Consider the following 7,488-nt stretch of genomic DNA (forward strand, 5'->3'; position numbering starts at 1 on the left):
AGGACAAAGAACACATTGAATGGTGGTAGGAATTGGCAGAATCCGTTAGCCCCAGCTTCTGCCAACCTAGCAGCTCAAAAACATGCAAAATGTGAGTAGATCAATAGGTACCACTTCCGCGGGAAGGTAATGGCACTCCATGCAGTCATGCTGGCCACATGATCTTGGAGGTGTCTATGAACAATGCCAGCTCTTCGGCTTAGAAATGGAGATGAGCACCGCCCCCCAGAGTCAGACATGACTAGACTTTATGTCAGTGGAAACCTTTACTTTCACCTTATAACTCATTTGGCAAAGTCTCGCTGAAAGAATTATGGTATTGATCATCCTGCCTGCTAGAGATTATTTGCCACTTCCTTCATGCAGCTGTCTAATTTATTTCAAATGTAGTTGCAAATAAAACTGAATTTTCTTTTGTAAGAAGCCAAAGCATTTTTCTTCGGGATCAATAAAAGCCTGAGTAGGAAGAAATGACAAATAAGCAGAAAATTCCCACCACCTTTCAAATATGTGGAAGAAATGTTGCTGACTTTATAGTCTTAAACACAATATGCATGATGTATGTAGTTCTGTCGTGCACATTATGACATATAAAAGGGAATGTAAGATGCATGCTTATTTTCAATCCAAAAAAATGAATACTATTCTCGAGATTCAATACAGTGGAACGGTGAAACAAATGTGAAATATCTGGTACAAAGAGTAGACAGATATTGTTATCTATGGTCTGATACTCTGTTAAAGAGGGACCATATTTCACATACTGTCTAATTCAAATAACACACACCACGCATAACAACTACTGTTTTGAGTCCCTATAGTTTCAGTCACATGGTACAAAGATCTGTCCTGAAAATTTTCTAAACACATCATAATTAGGCTCAGTTTTGACCACAAAACACGAAGGTTTCTACTTCTATTCTTTTTTAAAAGAGTAATAACAAACAGGAATAATAAAGCATTTGGATTTAAAAGCAGAACAAATCAAAAGGTGGTGGAAATAATGAAACAAGACTTTTATTTAAATATTTGTTTACTGAAATCAATTTTGTATTTACAGGTACAGCTGAATTTCACCATCAGTTTAAACACTATAAAGAGCCCAACATCATAAAATTAAATATGAATCAATTGCCAGCCTTATCCAGTCAGCACCTTGTAACACAGGCATGGACAAAGTTGGGCCCTCCAGGTATTTTGGATTTCAACTCCCACAATTCCTAACAGCCTCAGGCCCCTTCTTTTTCTCACTCAGACACTTAAGGAAAGGGTCTGAGGCTGTTAGGAATTGTGGGAGTTGGAGGACCGAAGTTTGCCCATACCTGTTGTAACATATACAGGGTTAGTCAAAATGCATAGGCCAATAAGCCATTGTATTTCTAAATTAATCTTTTGAAAAAATAAAATAAAATACAGAATTATGTTAGGTGTGATACAAAAAACAAATTATTTTGTATTTCAGGAAATCATACTTATGTGAAGAAGCAGTATAAAAATTTGCTTCCTGGGAACCAATTATACATACTGTACTCTTGCTGCCAAGATGAACAGGAGTGAAAAGTATGTCCAATCTAGGTTGACTTTTTTGATAAAGCAACCCACAGCTTTCATGAATCATGCATAACAACATGTGGTTTAACAAGTACATGTCATATAAAAACCAGATATCCATACTGATTCAAAGATTCCAGTTACCATTTCCTTTGGGAATTACTTGTGCCAATGGTGAATCATTACAAATGCTACATTCTGTTTCGACATTTATGTGTGGCTTTTTTGGTATTAGCTTAAGGATTACTCTTCTGCACCCTTTCCAACGTGGAGCGGTCCTGTCGCTTGGGATTGCAACTCAGACCCCATCTACACTGCCATATAATGCAGTTTCAAACTGCATTTTGTGGTCAGTGTAGACTCATATAATACAGTTCAGTCAGTTAAACCACATTATGTGGCTCTACATTGACCATATAATGCCATTTCAAACAGCAATTTATGCCAATGTCGATGGGGCCTCAGAGCATACCTGACCATTAGCCTTGCTGGCTGAGTCTGAAATCTAAACAGGTAGGTGACACCAGGACAAGGAAGGATATTTCAACAAGGCCTGAGACTAAAGGATCACAATCAAAGGAAACTGATGCTGTCATTTAGCACCCTAACAAAGACTAAACTAGTCTTCCAAAGCCAGCTTGAATGGAAGATGATGCAACAATGTTACTCAAAATTGCAGGTTAGAAAATTACGCTGGGCTACAGTTTCTAGTACTCTGAGGACAAAATGAGATGACAATTTTGGGAGGAATACAACGGATCTGCTGTATGCCTGTCGAGCAGGCATGGGCAAACTTTCTAACTTGGGGGCTACATGGAGGGTTGGAGCAGGGTGGATGGGCCGGGAGGGAAGGGGTTCTCCCCAAGTCCCCTTGATGCACTTTCCTCCCCATGGTGTTCAATTATTGTGATTTTATATTGCATTGTGTGTTTATTTTTTGTACTATTATATTCATTATATGTTATTGATGTATTTTTATGTTGTATCTATGCCTTGTTGTAAATGTTGGGCCTGGCCTCACGTAAGCCACCTGAGGAGATGGTGGTGGGTTATAAATAACTATTATTATTATTATTATTATTATTATTCCTCTTCTCTTTTGGAGACAGAAAGTGAAGAAAAGGCAGAAACATTTGGCTCTCAAAAGGGTTGGTCTTGGCCAGGATGAGATGATGGACGGGAGAGAAAAAGTGTATCCAATAGACTCCATATTGCCTACTCCTGATATAAAATCCTAGTGTTGGAAGAGACCTCCAAGGGCCATCCAACCCCCTGCCATGAAGGAAGTCACAATCAAAGCACTCCCAGTAGACAGCCTCAGCCTCCAGAGAAAGAGACTCCACCAAACTCCTAGGCAGCTTATGCCATTCTCCAAGAAGTTCTTCCTAATCGTTTCAGTTGAATGTCACTCCCTGCCATTTGAAACATTTGCTCCCTTGTGCCCTGATCTCTAAAGCAGCAGAAAATCAGTTTCCCCCTCCTCGTCCTCAATGGGACACCCTTTTAAATCTTGAAACATGGTTCTCATGCTCCCTCTCTACTTTCTCTTAGAGAGGAGGAAGAGAGGGAAGGAGGAAGAAAAGAGAAAAGGAAGGATAGGATGGTAAGAGAGAGGAGGGCCTGAGAAAAGAGCCCAAGGGTTTCCTCATACCTGCTGTGGAGGTTGCAGTCCAAAAAAAGATTGATTTTGAACAGTACACATTGTCTCACTACAATTTCCATTTAAAATCAGCTTTATAGGTTTGATTATCATACCATATCAAGAATATAGTTGTACAAGAAAAATAACATCCATATTACAATGAATTTGTCATTCTTTAGACATACTTCTTGCCACTATATATACAGCCTGTATCTGGATGGGCCAGAAATCCACAAGTTTGTCTGATATCAGTCGTGAACTATGTGATGCATTTTATACTGTAAACTTAAGGTACATGGATATGGTAACCAAGATATAGGATGATCCATGTAGCTCTTTTTGCAAAGTAGGAAGCACTCCTGTTAAACAGCTCATAGTAATCAACCTGTTAAACAGCTCATAGTAATCAATGAGACTGACCTTACAGAACTGCTGCTAGTCTAGGGAGTTACTAAAATTCTGACACCTTAAGAACTCTGAAGGACAATAGACACATGCCTTTTGCAGAATCTATACTTTCTATACTGTCTCAAAAGCTCACTTCTTACAATCTGCACCCACAGCAGGACATAACTGCACAGCCAAGCTAGAATAAACACTTCATGCACCTCATAAAGTGGCCTTCATGTCCACAGAAGCCACATCAGCATTATGAAGAAACTATTTTGGCGCCTCTTGAAAACTTTGCAGTGATTGAGAGGCAGATGAAGAACAATCCGTCCCTTACTTAGGAAAAGGAAATGGGGAATAAGACTATAACCAAGCAAGTCTCACAACTTCATTACAAGTTCCATAATTCCCAAGACAAGAGAGTGAGCTATAGTGCTCAAAAGTTATTTTCCCCAAGTACTACCTCTCCTCAATTCCCTTTTTATTTTCTTAAAAAGAAAGTGTGAAGTGGCCAATTTTCCCTGCAAGGCTGTCACAGGACCCGTCTTGCATTGAGTGAGGCCACTGGCCTGTTTTAGCTCAGTGTTGTCCAGCCTTGAGTGACAGCAACAACTCTCCAGGGATGCATGCAAGATTATTACCTGGAAATCCCAGATGGGTCTCTGCTCATGTACAAACCAAGCCTGACTAGGCATTGCTTCAAAAACCAGCAAGAGCAAACCTGCTCTGGCCATACAGCAGTTCAGTCTTGTATCTCCTGATTCTTTCTATCAAGCAGCCTCTAGAATTTCAAGATTGTGTCATCTCTTAATTCCTCCTCAGGCTCAGAAGATCAAATGCACATTTTGGCAAGATGGATCAATTCATTTGCATTTCCCCCTGAGAACAAGTACTATGAGTCCATACCTTGGTTTGGTACACTCCCCTTCCCTTTCCATCTCCAGCTCAACATGGCTTTCTGAACATGATCAGAAGTCTAGTAAAAGGCAAAGGTTTCCCCTGACATTAAGTCTAGTCATGTCTGTCTCGGGGGGGGGGGGGGGGGGGGGGAGAGGTGGTGTTAGTGCTCATCTCCATTTCTAAGCTGAAGAGCCAGCACTGTCCATAGATGCCGCCACTGTTACATTCCTCCAGAAGCAGTACCTATTGATCTACTCACATTTGCATGTTTTCAAACTGCTAGGTTGGCAGAAGTTGGGCCTAACAGCAGGGACTTACCCCGCTCTCTGGATTCGAACTGCCAACCTTCCAGTCAGCAACTTCAGCAGCTCAGCGGTTTAACCTGCTGCACCACCACAAGCTCTGATCAAAAGACTGGCTCGCTTAATTTTGCAGAATTACTCAGCATGCGCTGTTTCAACTGTATGCTCGCAGGAGGTGTGACAGCGTCTGCAATTCTGAAAAATCAACTTGAGGGATGCCTGTCTGCAGATATGTACTGTGTGTATATAATATATATACCCATGGGGGGAGGTTTTGGCGTCAAAATTAAGGATTTTGATATGACCTATGGTTAAGGCAAGAGTCATACTCTGGAGCTGGAGCACCGCCCCGGTTGTTGCTGCCATAACCCACCCCAAGCTAGAAAGGGCACCATGGCAGAAAAACTAAAGGGGGTCAGGACTCCTTTTAGGTTCTTCCAGGATCTTTTGCCACTTTACTCGATGACTCACCCAACAGCGATTATATAGTATTCACAGTAACCCACAAATTCATCAATCCAGTCTTTTGGGGTTGATTTTTTTTACTACAATTTCTAGATTTATACACAAGTATATAGGGTGGATTCGGGGCCACCTTTTTTATCATGTCAGGAGCAATTCGAGAAACTGCAAGTTGCTTTTGATGGGAGAGAATTGGTCATCTGCAAGGTCGTTGGTCAGGAAATGCCTGGATATGTTACCATCCTGTAGGAGGCTTCTCTCATGTCCCCATATGGGAAGCTCAAGCTGACAGATGGGAGCTCACTCATGTGATACCTGGATGTTTTACCATCCTGTGGGAGACTTCTCTCGTCCCCATATGGGAAGCTGGAGCTGACAGATGGGAGCTCACCCAGGGATGCCTGGATGTTTTACCATCCTGTGGGAGGCTTCTTTCATATCCCCATATGGGAAACTGGAGCTGACAGATGGGAGCTCACTCAGGGGATGCCTGGATGTGTTACCATCCTGTGGGAGGCTTCTCCCATGTCCTTGTATGGTAAGCTGGAGCTGACAGATGGGGGCTCACCCAGGGGATACATGGATGTGTTACTATCCTGTGGGAGGCTTATCTCATGTCCCTATATGGGAAGCTGGAGTTGACAGATAAAAGCTCACTCCGCTCCCCAGATCTGAACAGCCGACCTTTCAGTCAGCAGTCCTGAAAGCATAAGGGTTTAACCAGGAGCTCCTTTTAGTCCTAGGAAATTACCGTGCATTCTCTGCAGCAGCCCACCCACAGCCCCCCCCCCCCCCCATCCAATATAAGTTGATTGGGGGAGAAATTGTGTTTTTATTTCAGGAGCGCAAAAGAGCAGGGTAGGAGGATGGAAAATGGGCAAGTTCTTGGGAAACTACTGAAAGCAGTAGACAGTTGCCAGTCTACAAGCCCTAGGTGGGTTTCAAAGCAAGCCAGCCAGCAGAAACATGGTCCTAGTCCTTGGCATGTGAGTGAGAGAATAATCCTGTTTCCACCACCACTAAGCGTGCATCCCCTGAGCTTTCCTCCTGAACTTACCTGGGAAACAGCGAGGGACTCACCTGTGCAAGGACCACCGAGAAAGCGCGGCCTTTGCCCCCGGTCCGTGGCCGGGAAGCGAGCGCTGGAGAGGGGCCAGCCTCCCTCCTTCCCGCCCCAGAGATGAAGTCATTCCCGGCCGCTTTTCCACTGGCAGCAGGCGCAGCAGAGCCGGGGCACGCCAAAGCCCACCCGCCTGAGAGGCGCCCACTTACCTGGGAGAAAGACCCCGACTCCGGCTCCGATCCTGATTGGTCCTGGAAGCGAAGCAGGCTCAGCCCTAGACGGCGCTTGGAGGGGAGACCGGCAAGGCACTCTAAGCACTGCAGGCTGTATCAGAGGCAAAAACCCCCTCTGACTATGGAGTGGTGTCACCGTAAGTCTACTCAAAAGCACGCACACACCGCCCAAGCTTGCATTGTGTCGCCAAGGCAAGGAGAGCCAAGAGTCATCAGGAAGGGTTAAGCAATTAGGGACACAGAGTTATCAGGAGCAAGAGGCTGAGTCGTAGCAGCAGCAGCAGACCTGGGGCTGGGCACGGAAGGAGGGAAAGTGAAGAAGCAGACCCGGAACCTCGCCAAGGATCTCCCACTCTTCTAGAACACGCAGCTGTCCCTCTCTCTCTCTCTCTTCCTCGCCGGCCCTTTCTAGAACAAGCCTGGCACTTCCAGCCGGGGCTCCGCTAGCCACGCCCCCTCCCGCTGATGCGCTTGGCCTCCCGCGCTCCGATTGAGCCTCTGCCCCGTCGGAAGCCACGCCCCCTTGGCCGGGACACGCCCCCCGCCGAATCCTCCAGATGCTGCTACCGTAATGTCCCTAATAGCTCTGGGAGAGCCCGGCGACGTCTCCCTGAAGAATTCAATAGCCTTCCCCATGCTTTTGGCTAAGGGTTCATCTACGCCAGGCATAGAATCATAGAATCAAAGAGTTGGAAGAGACCTCGTGGGCCATCCAGTCCTACCCCCTGCCAAGAAGCAGGAAAATTGCATTCAAAGCACCCCCGACAGATGGCCATCCAGCCTCTGTTTAAAAGCTTCCAAAGATGGAGCCTCCACCACACTCCGGAGCAGAGAGTTCCACTGCTGAACAGCCCTCACAGTCAGGAAGTTCCTCCTAATGTTCAGGTGGAATCTCCTTTCTTGTAGTTTGAAGCCCTTGTTCCGGGTCCTAGTCTCCAGGGCAGC

The 7,488-nt window shown here is 45.0% G+C and overlaps 1 protein-coding gene across 4 annotated transcripts in view; it reads right to left on the reverse strand.

The window, feature by feature from the left end:
• Positions 1-6,987, reverse strand: part of P4HA2 (prolyl 4-hydroxylase subunit alpha 2) — a 50,063-nt gene extending 43,076 nt beyond the window's left edge. The window contains exon 1 of one of the 4 annotated variants that reach the window (XM_060765235.2): positions 6,830-6,987. The gene's annotated coding sequence lies outside the window, so the exon portion shown is untranslated. Of the gene's footprint in view, positions 1-6,327; positions 6,404-6,519 lie in introns of those variants that run through there. The other 3 variants (XM_060765234.2, XM_060765237.2, XM_060765236.2) reach the window with 3 other exon arrangements.
• Positions 6,988-7,488: the final 501 nt, after the last annotated feature.

This window comes from Anolis sagrei, chromosome 2 (assembly GCF_037176765.1).
Source record: "Anolis sagrei isolate rAnoSag1 chromosome 2, rAnoSag1.mat, whole genome shotgun sequence".
NCBI lineage: Eukaryota > Metazoa > Chordata > Lepidosauria > Squamata > Dactyloidae > Anolis > Anolis sagrei.